General features: G+C 35.0%; 1 protein-coding gene across 11 annotated transcripts in view; it reads left to right on the forward strand.

Annotated features, from left to right (window-relative positions):
• The window catches only part of MAGI2 (membrane associated guanylate kinase, WW and PDZ domain containing 2), a 722,750-nt gene that overhangs the window by 259,693 nt on the left and 445,847 nt on the right, over positions 1-17,210 (forward strand). The window lies entirely within an intron of this gene.

Below are 17,210 nucleotides of genomic sequence, written 5' to 3' on the forward strand. Positions count from 1 at the left end.
AAAACCTAGGAGAAAGTGAGGCCATACATTCCAGAGGTCAATTCAGAATATCCTGAGGATGCCAAAAAATAAGGAGGAATAACTACATGTTTACCTTTTACTTCATGGACACTCCTGAATATGTATTGATATCCAGATACAGAAAAAGTTATCTGTGAGGCTGCAGGCTCTGTGCCTGTTCATAAATTCCCTGTGTTCAGTGCTTTGTATTAGCTTCCAGTAGAGTATCCTATTCAATGTATCCTGAATCAAATATGTTAAATGCATTAAATTTTCCTTTAAATCTGTCTAAAAACAAGAGGGAGAAAGAGGTGCCTCAGTGAGGTTGGAGCCCTTCATCAGAGTTCTGCAGTGGTATGAGACTCGAGAACATCAGTTAGGTTCTCTGAATAATTACCCTAATACCAAATATTTCATTTTATAGATTGTATGTCTAAATTGCACATGAAGTGGACAGTCAGAATATGACCCTTATTCAGGATATTTGTGCCATATGTTACTCTCAGGTTGGGTTTTCTATTCTCTGCTCATCCAGGATGGCAAAGCAGGATAGCTTGCTTTGTTTAGAAAAACAGTTTCAAAAATAGAAAACTGTAAATGCATATTTATCCACCCAAATAATCTGAAAGCACCAGTCTTGACAGATATTTCTGGCTCCTGAAGTACAAATGTTAAATGATAGTACTTATACAACCTTGACACACCATGTCTTGTGTGTATTTACTTTAGTTGTTTGTTTCAGGATAATTTTTGCTGATTTTTTTCCCCTCTTTGTTTTCTGATCTATGTCTAGAGGGAATCAATAAGCACCAAAAATTTCCATATCATCTTTTTTATCAAATAAGCAGGTTTTTTCTGCAGGAAAAGGACTTTGTTGAATTCAGTGCCTCCTCCAAGATGTTATGCAATGTCAATTCCAATTGGTATTGACAGAGGTAAGAAAAAGAAGACCAGAAAAGGTATAAGAACTTATTTTCATTAACTGTTCATAAATGGATTGTTCTTTGTGAGAGGAGTGCTGCAATAATGCACAATTGCCTTTGTGTCTCTTGCATTTTCAGAACACTTTCCTTGGCATTTCCACCAATTGCATAGGAAGCCCTTGCTTTTTTTGTGATAAACACTTTTCTGTATATAGAATGCAAGGTGAGTCTGTGCAAAAAGATTGCCAGTTTATGTTCTACTTTTCCTGATACTGCTGGCATCTATAATATTTCTCATTTAGCATGTTAGAAATTGATCTGAATAGTTACTGCATTATTCTAAGTGATGGAAAGGATAATAATTTCCTAAAGTAAATGCAGAACACATCATACAATATTAAATAAAATGTGTAAAGGGCCACATATACAAGACAGGAAGGTAATTTGATCTCTGTTAAATTATTTAGAGCACATTTCCACTTAAGTAAGGAACTAATGATAAGCAACCAGGTGAAGTTTTGTACATTGATTTATGGATTTGTATTAAAGATTTTGCATGGTTGATTACAGTTCAGCAAGCTTGCAGGGTCCCTCTTGTATATGGAGCATTTTATATTCTGTGTATTGAAATGAGAATTGGTGTTTAGGTTTCCAGTGCGAACATATGTGACAAGACGGATGTAAAAGGACACCCACTGAATTAATAGATTTCTTTTTTATTATTATTTTTACTTCTGTCATGTACAGTGCCAACAAAACCTCAAGAATGATAGATTTCTTTAATGAATTTTGTCAGTACATCAATATGCTATATTTGAAGAAAACATTGAAATGTTTTAAAAATTTTTACTATCTTGAGTTTTTTGGAATGTTACTAATTAGTAGATTATACTATACCTAATATGCAGTGGATGTGAATGGTATGACAGCAGGATGGCTGGATCTGATTTATTGGAAAATATTCAACAGGCCTTTTTAAAGCTGATATTCTTAGCAGATTCGATTTTCCACTGAAGCCAAAACTAAATCCAGTATATTAATCCACATTTTAGTTTTATAATGAATATATCATTACTAACTTGAAGGAGTTTTACTTTCTACATTTACATTTGTAACATAATATTCATTGAATTTCTGCATCAAAAGATAACTGACATGCTGACCAAGCAAGAGGTCCACAATTCTTGTCTTTCTGAAGAGCAAGATGAGACAGAAACCAAGCACTTGTCTGGCATGGCATGTAAACCTTTGCAACTGTGGTACATAAAGGTGACTGAGCTAATTTCCTGATTAAGTAACAGTTTGGCCTGTGGTTTGCTGACCTCCCTGAGAGAGCTTAGGCTGGATGTTCCAACCAGTAGCTCAGAAGCAGCTCTTGGCATTTGACATCCATTCCCAGACATGCTTAATATTCACTTCCTTCTGTGAATGCTCCCCTACACAACATGAGCCAGCAAGATGCACTAAAAGTGCAAGATAAATTTGTAGTGCTTATGATGCCTTGAACAATGTGCCTGCTTAAGTACAAAACCCAGAAGATATATCTGCTCCCTACAACTCTTAAAGAAATAAAATTTATAGACCCAGCGTAGCCTCATGGATCAGTGGGTCTTAGAACTCTGCAACTAGAACTGATGTGGAGTGCATTAGCATGATGTTCCAGAATCCATAGCTGATGTTAAATATATGTCTTTAACCATTAGCATAATATTACTTTCTTCCATGTAAAATGGGATTACTCTTTTGAATAACAGATGAGAAAGAATTCAGTAATCCTTAACCTCTGCTAAGTGATTCAGCCAAGCAGCCTAAAAAGGTGTATGAATTTCCTATATATAAAACAGCAAGAAGAAAATCAGCATTTGATCAATGAATCGTGAAAGTCAGAAGGGCATTTGTAAAAATAGCTGATTACGTTCACTTTATCTGCTTACCATTCTGCTTGTTCCCAAATGTTTGCTTCATAAAAGATGATAAATACACACTGAATTTTCTACACATGTATGTGCAAACTCATGCCTCAGCAGAAAGCAAAAATATGTATATAAAAGATCTAAATTTTTCATTTATGACCTTAAATGTTTATTATGTTCAGCCTAAGCTGAGGATTTATTTAATTCCATTTTGATGCCATTTATCACCTTTACAAGGTATATATATATGGGTAGTGCTGTATACATCTCTCCAAGGTACTTATATGATTCCATTATTATGTTTTCTGGGCATTTCACAATTTTTATTCTGTAAATATACAGCACTTTGCAATCAAGAAAACATAATTGGACTCATCATTCAATTAGGAACTTAGGCACACCGTTAGGGAATGGTTAAGGAAATAATAGTGGGTTTAGCATGTTTCAAAGTGTTTTTTTTCTATTTTCCGGTATTTTTTAAGTGACTTTTAAATTCAGATAAAATTGAAACTCTTTCAGTGTGTCTAGTCTAGTCAGACCTGTAAAACAGAACAAGATTACTCTCACCTACCTTTGTACATTTATAATGCAAATTTTACATTTGAGCTAGTTGCTAAACTCATGTTGTAGCCTTCAGAGGGAAATGGGTGTTGAAGGCATGAGTCATCTTGCCTTATTAACCACACAGGGAATCTGAATAAGTAGGTGAGATATCTACAGAGAACATGACTAATTAAGCTAAATCTAACTCAAAGCAATTAGGTAACTTGGTCAAGACCATGAAAGAGTATAACAGGAAGTTGAAGTAGTATTTTGCCATTCCTAGGTCCGTGTCCTAAACTCTCACACAACCTGTCCTTCTGTGACCTCGATTACATTCTTATCTCCTGGTCTTAGTACCTGTAACAGTACAGTCATAAATTATGCAGTGGAATTTATCTTACTGAACTTCCAATGCCTATGATGTGGCCACTAACACAAATACTAGGTCACTTTAGGCTCTGGTTATTAAAAATGTATTGTAGAGGTCCTTATTCCATTGACTATCAGTGGACATTAAAGGATTATCTCAAAAGTGAATGTTAACATGGTCTCACTGACACAGAGTGTGAGCTTTTGTAAACATTGGGAGTTCATTTTAGACAGATTGGATGAAGGCAACTGAGAAATCAGATATTTGGGAAAAAAAACCAACTATTTAATTTCCATGATTCAGAAAAAAACTGAACAGGAAACTCCTCCCAGGATTTTTTTCATGATTTTTTATTGATGATGCCACTGTTTGTGGTTGGATCCCATTCTTTATTCCTGAGAACAGTAGTTGCTATGAGGAAGCATTTGTCTCTGGATGTTATGCACATCATGATATACTTTCAAACTACAGTCTCATACATTACATCCAGTAAGATTAGAATCTGTAGCACATAAAATATTTTCTACTTTTTGGAGCAGAAGATTTTATTTTATGCTGTGTTGTTTCAAAGTAAAAGCTATGTAATGCTGATAGGCAGGTAAGTTTTCTAGTTTTTGTGCTCCTGTCTAGTTAGAAAATCTGCTCAAGGTGATGTCAACTCTTTTTTTTTTATTATTATTTTTTATAATAAATGATATATGAAGTCTTGAGACAAGAGATTTTGTTGTATTTCATGAGGAACCTTAAGTCAACCAAAGTGATGAATTGTGTGACCAGGAATGTCTCTGGGAAGCCTCTGGTTTACCAAGATTTACAACTTAGTAAAGGCTAGTTGTGTACACTGACTCAAAGAACATGTGAATCAACTAAGATTTTGATTTGAGTATCTTTTTCATTCATTTGAGCCCTAAAAGAGCAGAACCCTTTCTCTGCATGTCCCATTTCTACCCCTGAATCTCAGTGCAAATTCTGAGGCTTAGAAATGTTGAGGTATGACTTGCTTTTTTGTTTCAGACTACCTTCCCCCCCGCCTCTGTAAAGAGCATAACAAAGACAGCTCATAAAAGTTCAAGAAATATTTTAAAATTGTGAAAGGGGACAAGGCAGAAAGCAGTGATGTGGAGTGATTTTCTGCACCTGGGGTTTCTGTTGAGTACTTAATAATCACCCCTATTCTCTTTGCCTTCTGAAGTCAGTGAAACCACTCAGCTGAGAAATAGTGCAAACTTTCAGAAAAACACATCTCAACAGGACAGACATTACAATGAACTCAGATAAGTTACAGTACCAGTGAGTACAAATGAAAGAGTATTGATTGTAAGGAAAACACAAAAACTAAAGAGAGAATGATATTAAAAACAACTGAAGAGTTAACAATGAAAGGTATGTGATCGGGAACGATGATGCTCTTGCACGTTTTGACAATAAGCGTAATGCTCATTGTCAAAATAGCTATTTTATGAAAAGTAAAGAAAAATATGGACTTTGCAAACTGTACTGGAATATTTATTTTCAAAGTCTTAAGGATTTCCCTTTTCTTTTTACTTTTTCACATGTCACTTGCTGATGAAGACACAGAGTGTCTGTATTTCTGATAAATACAACTGTCAGAATAATGTAGTTGTACAAACAATTATGTTATGACACAAGGTGCACACATATTGAGTGCATATGGGAAAGGGCAGGAAAGAAGACAGAACTTTGGTCATAGGCAGAAGCTCCAAAATAAGGAGTTGATGGTCATTTGAAAAAAAAAAAGAAAAGGGGAAAAAGGTTTTACTAGTCACTAAACCTATCAGGGACTTGAATGAAGAACTTGAGTCTTGTAGTCTTTAGGAAATAACTATGTGAAATAAGTGCTTACTGTTGAGGACTCAAAGGAGTTAAAGTATTTAGAGTTTGCTGTACTGAATTACTAGAGAAGCTGCAGAAAACAGAAATTAATATTTGATATGTGTAGTATGGGCAGCAAAAGGGAAAAGAAAATGAAAAGTAAACAGTTCTATAAAAAAATTACTATTTCTTCTATATTATATGGTAACCTGATCGTTTTGACATGCTTTTGTGCTGAATTTTAGTATAGTTGAATAATTTTATTATTTGGCTAAAGAAATAATGTGAAAGGGTCCAGTTCTGAATAACATGCAATGATATTAAAATTTTAGTTGGAACCAAAAGCTGTATTATGGTGATGGGGGAGTAACAGTGTAGTTCCAAAATATCCCATTTCTTCCTTACATCCTAATGAACAGAAGAGTAACGAGGTCAGTTTATGATTCAAATAAGAGTTGAGAGAATTAGACTTGATCTGGGCAAGGGCTGGTCTTGTATCCCCTCTACAGAGGGCATGTTGTGGGATCCTTATGCTTTTCCTAAGGAAGCAAACCAGAGCCTCACACTTGTGGAAACAGAAACAGCTCCAGGTTTTTTGTTGTTTCTATGGAAACAAACTCCCACTTTGTTTACGAGGCAGAGGAAATGCTTTTTAACGCATGAATTAAGGAGACGAAGCATTGTGCAGAACAGGTGAGCCTCCAAAAAATCTTAGGAGTCAAGACTGGAAAAGCTAGTTGTGGCAAAACCAGGGCTTAACAAGAGCTCATCACTTTGCTGGTTAAATGGAGGAGAAAACCAAGGCATCAGCTGCTGCTTTAGGGAGGATGGATCGCTGCTATTATGTCAACTAGTGTTTCAGAGGTTCCTAAATTGTATTCTGTCTCACACTCAAAACTGCCACATTTGAACACTGAAAAATGTTGTTTCACTTCCAGCTAAATGCACTTTAATGTCTTCTAGACAGCCATAAAGCTGAGCAGCAGGCATAATTCTTCAAAGAGGATATAACATCCAATGTGTTTCTTGATTATCCAACTCAGTCTGATGCTCTGCAGATTTCCAGTGCCTCACTTTTCTATAAGGATTTTTCTAATAGAATGGATTCATTTACCAGCTTGGATATCTTTCTGTATGTTATACTGTGAGGATTTATCAGTCCCCATCAGTCTGTATTTTATCAACCTACTCTCTGTAAATTTCCATAACAAGAAATGATTTTATTTCATGATCTGTTTAACTTGGAGGTCATATTTGGCTTCCTGCAACATGTTTTCAACACAGCAACTTCAGGAAATTTGGCTGCAGGTCAGTATTTTGGTCTAAAGTATTAGGCCCAAGTAAAAAGGTTCATGAGGAAAATGATGGGATCTATAAATGCTTTGTAGAAGGTATGTTCTTTCTTAGAATCATCAGGAAAAATCTCAGTAGTCAAACCTGTGCATCCACCAGTCACAAAATCTTCACTGCTATCCTGTGAATACCTACTTTTTCCTGCAATGGTCCTCAAAAATCTGTACTAATAAAGTAGAATATCATAGAACATCTCAAGTTGGAAAGGAACCATAAGGTTCATTGTTGTTCTAGGTACTGGGTATTTTATTTTACTAGTTACAGTTCTGTAGTAAATCAATATTTTAGAATGATATTGAATAAATGCTCTTAAAGACCTTCCACAAACTCACTGCACAAAATAATTTGCAGAGATGTGCTTCTACTTAGAGGTAGTAATTCTGAGACTACTGTGCAATATGCTGCCATGTCTGCGAGCTTCAGTCACTGACACTGGTTGTTTGGCTTTCATTTATACTGTTTATTCCTGCATCTTAAGTGATTAACATCAGCGATTTTAGAGACTTTCCTAAATGAGGTCAGGTGGGTTTATTTTCTGCAATAACTCAGAATAACGCACGGTTGTAATGTCTGGTGAGGCTCATGCATGTGACAGCAAATTTGAAAGGCAGGAGATGGACAAGTATCCAGAAGATTGAGGTTAGGATTAACATTGTGGCTTTTTGTTTGATTCATTCAATCACAGACATTTGTAAAAATCTCTCATGACAGTTCTTTTTCAAAGTTACCCAGTAATCCCAAAGGCAATGGCATTTTTGTTAGGTTCAAATACAGTTATATTGTTCTCCATTCTAGCTCCTTGACATTTTGATAGTTAAATAAAAGAAACCTGTCATCTCAGTTATCATCCTAGGGTCATGCAATTTTTAGAAAATAAGATTGGATAAAAAATTAGGTAGCACTTCTACACATTTTTGCTTCTCTCAGTCTTCCAGTTCAACTAACTAGTGTTCCTAATGCACGGTGAATACCCATTCAAAAACAAAATGAGGATTCATTTACTGTGGTGACAGAGAAATGTATTAATACTGACTGTGATACAATAAAAGATGAAAAAGGAGAAAAAAGACCTGGACAATGTGTACTATTGACTGATTGCCCTGCAATTTCATCATGTTATTTGGTGCTGCATATTATTCAGTGACAATTAAATCTTATTAGTTTGCTTTCCTAATTTTTTTTTTTAAACAGCGTTTGATGCCAGGGAAGCTGTTGAACATTGCAAGTTGGAAAAATACATTTTGCTCTCACATATATCTAGAAGACCACTGGTTTGATGGGGATCTTACAAATCAAAGTAAAAGCAGTTTATACCTTGAGTTACTTTGTTAAATTACATGCACAGCTACCCTTGGAGTTTTCCTTCCTGATGATGCTGTCTTCATTTTGAACTGCTGTTTTGACATTTGTAAAGTTTTAGCAAATGCTTCAGGAAAAGGTCAGTTTATAGTGACATTTTCCCTTTTCAAAAACCTGTGGAGAGGACAATGAATACAGGTTTACTTGATAAGTCATTACGGATTTAAAAACATGTCTCTTTTTTACTGTGTTTTAGAACACTTGCTTTTCACAATCTTGTTTTGCTTTTGAACTACTGCTAGAACATTTTGAACATTTACTAGAAAGTTCTTCTCATAGAACTCAGTTCTGAATGTCTTCCTTGCACACTGTTAACTTTAAAAATATTTCACAGCTTGGAGGTTTTTGATACAAGAGTAGAATGTTTAGAAAACATAGGGCTAGGGTGTTAATATTATCAACTTATGTCCAAATACACTGAAAGAGCTCCTGCAAAAACCTGCCTGCATACCTGTGTGGTTGTGCAGTATTTGCTTCTGGCCCGGTCTGCTGGGGCTGTATGTGCAAACATTTTTTTCCACCACTGGGTCATTTCCATTTGTCATTCTGTTCTTTAATGGTTTGAAATCCACCAAATAAATTAGCAGTTGTCTGGTAACATGCATCAATACTTTCTAAAATCATCAGAGATTCTGTCAATGATACCATTGAATAATTTACTGTTTGGAGAATAAAGGTCCACTTATGAATTAGAATACGTCATCAACTTTTTTTTCATGTTTTCAAAATCAGAACATTCCACTACTTTCTCTCTGACATATTTTGTGACAAAAAATATGACAAAAATATAATAAAGGAGAAGAATTGCAGTTTTTCAAAACTACTGAGTTACAGCATGAGAAAATATATTGAGAAATATATTTTTGCCTCGATATCAGTATATTCCCTGTCCCTGAGAATTCTGTACTTTCAGCTCTCCAGGAATTATGTTGTTGCCCCACTGAACACAAAATCTGTTTTTATTAAAGCAAGGCCTATTAACTTTAAATAATAAGCACTTAGAGAAAAAGTGTAAGAAGCTGTTCAATGTTTCTATTGACAAGTTGGTTATTGGGAAATAAATGCCATAGAAAAATATCCATAAATATATATTTTTAACCGGGGCATTAACGTCATGAGTGCTGTGTGTTTAATGATTGAAGGAATTGGCCTTTAGTCATTATGCATTATACACTTCTTATACAGCAATGAAACTGAATATGCAAACTGACCTTTTCTTTGCATGAATTAGAATAGAAATTCTACTGAATTCTCAGGACTGTGTGTATGTAACTCATTAAAGCTGTCAAATTACCTGTGCCCACTGAGCTGATAGGATAATACCATAGCAGTACTTTATGTGACCAGATGATAGAAGTCCCATGAGCAAAATGGCTCAGTTCAACTTAGATGAAAAGACTAGTCAGGATATCTCAATGACATATATTTAGTCAAACATTGTATAGCCACTCTACCATCAGAAAGCAGAGAGATCTGATTAGACATACTTGCTGAATTTGATGGATGAGGAGGATGAAAATACCCGCAGCAACATTCTACCCTTTTTGAGAGCCAGCAGACATTCATGTGAACGTTCAGTCTTTCTCAGTTTTCTATTTTTCTCCTTTCTTCATTTTAGAGGGGATTATTTTTCAGCATCATATTTTTCAGCATACATAACATGGTCTTATTGGTACCCTCAAAGAAAATATTTTTGATTCCATGAAGTCAAAGCAAATTTTTTACAAAATGTTTACGTCTCTTTTGGCTGACCTACTTTGTTTCACAAGAGTGTCATCAAACAAAATCTGTGTTCATATGTAGTTAGTAAGAGGCATGTGGCTATCAAACAGATGTGTTATTACTAGGCCAATGAGAATATGCATAGCATATAGTCTTCTGAGCTGCTGCTGTCCTACTGCTTTTGGTGGATTCACTTACAAAATGATAATATTCATGGCAGAACACTTTGCCATATCCTAAGTAGAAATAGCATAGATGTTTCATTAAGTGATGCTTTGCTTTAAAGGAAATAAATATATTTACAAGTTGTTTTCACCTTTTAGCTTTCAGTTGCACAGTTTTGGATTGAAAATTGCAAGAAAATAGAAATGCAAGTGATATGCAATATAGCATTCAAGCATGAACATTATTTGCTATCTTGAATTTTGCGTTTCTTCCTCTAATAAAAAAAGGAATCATCTGACCGATAAGAACTTTAAAAGAGCTTTCTGAAATATTAGCCATATTTTAAAAAGGATGTTTTATAAGATTTGTGTTCTTTTGACATAACTTGATTTAGCATTGTTTCATGGGTTTCTGTTGGTAACCTCTTCAAGTATTATACTTTATTACCTTTCATGTGTTTGTGTTCAAGCCAAATGAACAGATTGCATGAATTATTTATTTTCCATACTAACTAAATAATTCTATTAGATATTTGAAAGGGGGTTTTTGGTTTTTTTTTTCATTCTTCAGCTCGAAGCAGTGAAACTTTCAAAAATTTACAGCTTAAACTCTATCAATGAAAATCTCTTTCCTTTCTTACTCTTTTCAGTTTCGTTTCTTCATGAAAATTCAGTAGTGGAAAGAAACCTGCCAGCAGAGCAATTGCACATCTGACCTAGTTCGCTCAATCTGAGCAATAGTCCATTCTGTTTGTAATTGACTAGTGATTATTTGGGGAATTTAAATATTCTGTCTTTTATGGAGGGGCCTAACTGAATTTGTTTAGCCTAAATATTCAGTGCCAGAAGGTTTTAGTTTATACTCAATACTCCTAAACGTATATGTAAGCAATTAAATATTAAATACTGAGAATACAATTTAGTTTTGTTTTGATTCTGTGATTCAAAACTATATCCTTACCATAGGTCTGTGTACCTGCTGGGGTTAGGGCATGAGTGCCTGTTTTGAGATTGTTGAAATTAACCATATAAATAAAGTTAAACATATATGTGTCCTTTTGCTTTCTTAGACTATGATTTTAATATGAAAATAAAAAAGAGTTTAATGAAGTTTGTAACCTACCTGAACCAAAATAGAAGAGTTAACTATGCTTCCTTATGCCACTGCATTTTTCAGAACCTATAGTAGTTGTCAGCTGGAGTTACTTGGAAAGCATAATTTTGAGCTTTCAGTAGTATAAGAGAAGTTTCATGACAGAAGTAAGAGATATATTCTCTTCAGTAAAACCTGCATATTTGGAAAGTGTTCAGAAAATAACAGTAGAATAAGACTGATTCTAATTCTGGAAAAGCTGACACAGAATCCAAATCTGAACATATATAGTACCAAAAAAAAAAAAAAAAAAAAAAAAAATTAAGAGCTGACTTGATCATGCAAGGAAGTATTTAAGAAAGTAGTTTCTGAGAGTGGAAACTTTTTACTTTAAAAGACAAAGACATAATCGAAGCTACAGCTGGGGACTGGATGTAGCAAGATCCAAAAGAAGACGAAGGAGAGTAGATAGCACTGCAGCTCTCTCTGAAGAAGGGCAGTGGATTGTTCACTTGATTGTTCAGACTCTATTTCTATAGTCTTTTACTGTGTTGAATTGATTTCTATTGAACATAATGGTACTTAAAGCACCTGGCTTAAGTGTAGACACCTGTGTTCAGGTTTCTTAAAGCAAATCATTCCTTTCATTCCTAAGGAATATTCTCTCGTCAAGGAGACACGATTGATACAGGATTTACTGTGTGAAATCCTGTATGGGCCACGCCTTTGAAAAGGTCAGATGAATCTATCGTGTCGCCCTGTGAAAGGCATGCATTTTCCTACTGCCTGGAGCTTTCCTTATTCAGTAGCTGTACCTACATCAGTAGTAGAAATAATAAAGAATTTTCAAGATGCTTTGTCCAATATATCAGCTGAGCTTTCAGGTTGTTCTGTGCATATCTGGATGGTTTTGGTAATGATCATACATTTTTGCACTTATGTTAAAGAAAGGAAAATCATGATTTATCCTGTAGATAAATATTGAACATTGCACTTTATTCAGACATCTCCCAGTGAGCATGGAGGGAGGTGCACTTGTGTGTACTGCACAGGGCTGAGAATGCAAAGGGTACCTTTAGGGACTAACTGGAACTCTGAGTACTGATGCATCAAGTGAGATTATGTAGAAGTCTTATGCTGGTCCGAGGTTCCATTTGCATTCCTGGATGATGGTGGCCAAGTCAAACACAGCGACAGTCTGTAAGCCAATTAGAAATGGTTTAGGTTACTTCTGTGCTAGAGGTTAACATCTAAAATACTGCTGAATTAAGATAAATGAAGAGTTTGTAAGAGATTTAGGCATAAAATATATATCCTATAATTCATATCTGCTCTTTTAGCTTGAAAAAAATCTTTCTTGTAAAAGGTTGAAAAAGTAATAAAATAAAAAAAATAATAAAGAAGGCGTCGCATTTATATATTTTTGCACTATGCAAATGTTGATTTCAATATGGCAAGTAATCAGAGAATTACATATCTAAATGTTTTTTATTACTTTAGAAATAATGCTGCATATTCTCACATGTTAATGCAGTGCTATGCCATTTTCTCTATCTCTATGAATAATATTATTTTCTTCTAGATAGTTTGCAGTATACTTCAAAATTCATTGCTCTCATATTTCTCTTTGGTCATCCCAGTGTGCACTTATATTCTTCGTGGTATTAAAAAATTAAAATTTCTTCTCTTTCAGTCATTTAAAGTGTTCTGTAAAAAGTACTGAGTATTATAAAAAATCAAATTAGGGACAAATATGTATTGAATGTGTTTTCTGCAAGGCTATAAAATATGTTGGAGGAATGCTTAATTTTACATTTAGTTAAGAAGTTCATCTCTCTTCTTTTTAAAGTTCCATATTATCCTCTCTGAGATACCCAGTCACTTCCACTGGAACACAAAGGTTGGTGGTCTGCTGGAGCAGTGGTGAATTTTTTCTGTAAACTGTTTGCTTGATCAGCTTTTGATTTATTACTATGTAAAGTGCTTTGAAATATCTTGGATATTAAAGAAGCATAAAAAAAAACCCAACCAAACTTGTTATATTCGGTTCTGCGTAATTCTGTGCACACTCTTCCTAGGATAGAAAATTTGTTGAAAAGATTATAGAGGAGGTCAGACTGGCAAATCACAATGGTTCCCTTGGGCCATACAAAAAGTCTGTGACTAAATAACTAGTAGCAGTATTTGTAAAGAAGTGAAAAGATAAACACTATTTTAGTACTTGAAAAGTATTGCACTTTTTTTTTATTTCCAATAAAGTTAGAGAGAAATTGCAGGTCTCTTTTCATTTATGACATATTGTAAGTATTAATCTCTTTGAATTTTGTTTATTCTGTTTGAGGAGAGTAAGTGAATCATCTCATCAGTTTTGTGTTACTTCAATATGTTTCTTCTCATTTTGAAAGAAAATAGAACCATTGTAATGCTCTCTAATCATTTACATAACATGTTTTTACAGCAGGAAGAAAAACATCCTCAAGCTATAACCTCTGTTGTCTACTGTGAAATTACTAGTATTTATTTAGGGTATGAAGTCTGAAAAATATAGTAAAAATGTGTATCATAAGACATTATGGAGATTATCAGATGATCAAATTTAACTGGATTAAAAATTCAGAAGTGGCAGGCCTATTACTTTGCTGAAGAAGTGTTCAACCCTTCTCTGAGATGAGATGTGCATGCTCTAGGACCTAGGCCAGGAGTTTAAATTTATAAGAAGGAAGATGGGTATATATATTTTAAGTGCTACTTCACAGTGTTGGGTTTTTTCATCCATTTTGTTATCAGGAAGCTTCTAGGGGTGTTTTTTTAAAATAGAAACCCTGATTAAAATTAAAGAATCCAACACTTTCCCTGTTACAGCAATACTAAGCCTCGGTACATTTCAGAAAGGTTAAGGTACACAAACTTTTTCACCTATCTAAAATACAAGGAAAACATGCCATTCCCTTGACGTTCTTTGCATTTTAGACAATAGAAAACATGTGAAGCTGAACTGAAAGCTAAGAGCTTCTTATGATATTGGCAGTACTTTTACTGCCTTTCTGAAGAAAGGTAAAAGATACTGAGGACCCTGTAAATCATTTCAGTGCAGTAAAAAAAGAGTAGTGGTGAGTCTAGGCATCATTCTAACTTGTTGAGATTTCTTTATGTTTTCTCTTTCCCCAGCAGTCCTTCTGGGGTCTCAGTTCAATCTGACTCTCAGAATGAGTTTTTCCTGACGAAAGAAGCTTCAGTGGAGCTGGAAGACCAAGGGAACAAGTGATCATCTTTGATTCTCACAACAGCTACCTCCAGTACAGTTTTTTGCACAGCAATGAAGTCAGGGAACTTTTCCCCAAGCTTCGAGAGAAGTACTGTACCAGGAACAATAACTAAACAGATTAAGTGCAGTAACTTCTATAACTTTTATATGACAGAACCATGCAGTGACACTCACGATGCAATACGATTACAGTATTACATCTTTTCACCCACAGCCAGGGATCATTTCATTCACTCTCTCAGTATGGCATAAGGCAGTTAAATAGGGCATAACAATGCTATAAAGCCATTTGGAGCAGGAATAAAGACTGCCCTAATCATATGAAATTCTAACCAGAATTTTGCTGTAGAGTAGGAACTTATGCAAAAAGAACACCACTTCCTGGGAGCCAGAAAAAAAAGTAAAAGTAGAAGTTGAAAATCCAGGTCATTAGAATAAATATTTAAGAATTTTATGTATCCACCAAAGTCATGTTGCCTACTATCATTCTCATGTTTATGAGGCTTAACAGTCTGTATTTCCTGCTTGAAACAGTCTTTCTCATAACCTGATGGGAACTAAAGAAAAAAAGATAATAGGAACATTCTGTCAGCTTTGCTTGCAGTTAGTAAACCTATCTTTTACTGACAGAATTTTATCTCACAAAAATGAGATCTGTCCCTTTAACGATGAAAATACATGAATTAAAGAATCCTCTTTTGGAGTTTTTGTGTACATGAAAAACCACACTGCCAAAAAAATTGTTCTTTGTGCATGTAGCTACTCCACTCACGAAAGATAGGTTTGTGATCTCTGACTCCTAAACTGCAGATGTCTGCAGAGAGGATCAGGCCTAAGCATAATACTTGAAAATAATTTTAACTAATTGTACATTATCATATGCCAGATTTTGTCAGTACTAAGGAGTGGTTAAAAGACACATTCATATGTAGTGCATGTTCAAAAATTCTTGTTCCAAATATAATCACTTAGTGACAGGACCTAGCAAACTGTGGTAAAAGCTCATATGCAAAGTGTGATTTTTCCTACGGTCCTGGTTGTTCCTCACAGTAGCTTTGAAGACTCATAAACCTGTGCTCCCTTAGCCAAACATAAGATAGTTGTTTTCAAATCAAGCTATCTTTCATGCTATTTACCTTTCTTATGCTGCACCCAGAGTATCTTGCAGGCTGGTTTTTACACTAATAAAACCCAGTGGAAGGCATGATTGGGGACCATTAACCTTTAGAACACAAAAAGCTTAAGCTCGGGGAATATTTCTGAGCTGCCTCACAGGGCTTTGAAGCCACTGCTTCCATCCTTCATCTGTATTGCCTGAATTCATTTTCAGGGCTGATAAACTGTCAAGTGAATTATGAGACATAGGCCTTGGGTTAATTTATAGAAATGCGCCTTCACTGATGCTGAGTAAATCCACCTTTCTTTTTTGAGTATACCTGATTCAGCTTCCAGAACTATCTTATTTTGCCCCATTACAAGCTCTGCATTTCAAACTCTTTTTTCTTCATTCGTAAAAAACTAATTTACTAAACAGACTATTATGAGGAGCATTTTTCTATCATATGTTTTACACTCCTGCAGATACCATAGTAGCAATACAATATGTAAACAGATGGTCAAGTTGGCTTATTAATTATTTTTTAAATAAGAAGAGAAAGTCTGTCTCACAATACTGCCAGCACTTCACCTGTCAAAAATGAGTTCAAAGGAATAATTCATCTTTTATCTTTTTATATTCAATGGCTAGACAGACTGCAATTTATCCTTATCTGGCTAGCTGAGTTCAGGGGGAATTACAAGGAAGTTCTGTACTTGCCAGTTACATTTCAGTGTTAGGTTCTGGCTCTTTATTTCCGTATATATTCGGTATAGGTAGTATGGAACTGGAAATAGCTTGACTGTTCCTTTTTAATTAACTATTTTGCATATTTTATAGATGAGGAAGACAAGTACTTCAAGCTGAGATATTTAGATTGTATTCCCATGAAAATTGCTAACAAAAAGCAATTAATCACTGCCATGTTATGTTTGTCTTTGGGTATCTCTCAGATTGACATTTATGTTCATATTTAAATATTTGTATGATTGGACATTCAAATGTGTGATGATAAATAGAGTATAAGTTGTCTTACTGAGAGAAAAGTTATGAACATTTTTTTTTTTGAAAGAGAGACAAAAGTAAACTATTTAGAGTAGTTTGGGGGGCCTTTTGCATATATAATTGTAGTGTCTTAGCACTTCAATTTGGGTAAAATCTACTTACACTTCAATCTTTATAGCATATGCATGATTAGTTCTCAAATCCTGTATCAACAAGATCCTTTTCATGGTAATGGTTGTAAAGACCTCGCATGTATAGCAATTATAGCATAATATGCCCCTAGAGAATGCTTAGATTTCTTAGTAATGTGTAAGCATCTTGTCATGGTTTAACCCCAGCTGGTAACTGAGCTGCATACAGCCGCTCACTCGCTGCCCCTGGAGGGGGAGAGAATCAGCAGACCAAAAGTGATAAAACTCGTGGGTTGGGTTAAAGACAGTTTAGTAGGTAAAGCAAAATTCCTGTGCACACAAGCAAAGCAAGACAAGGAATTCATTCACCACTTCCTAAGGGCAGGCAGGTGTTCAGCCATCCCCAGGAAAGCAGGGCTCTATCGTGCATAGTGGTGACT

The sequence above is a fragment of the Pipra filicauda genome, unplaced genomic scaffold, assembly GCF_003945595.2.
Source record: "Pipra filicauda isolate LSUMZ 115617 unplaced genomic scaffold, ASM394559v2 scaffold314_size1190085_pilon, whole genome shotgun sequence".
NCBI lineage: Eukaryota > Metazoa > Chordata > Aves > Passeriformes > Pipridae > Pipra > Pipra filicauda.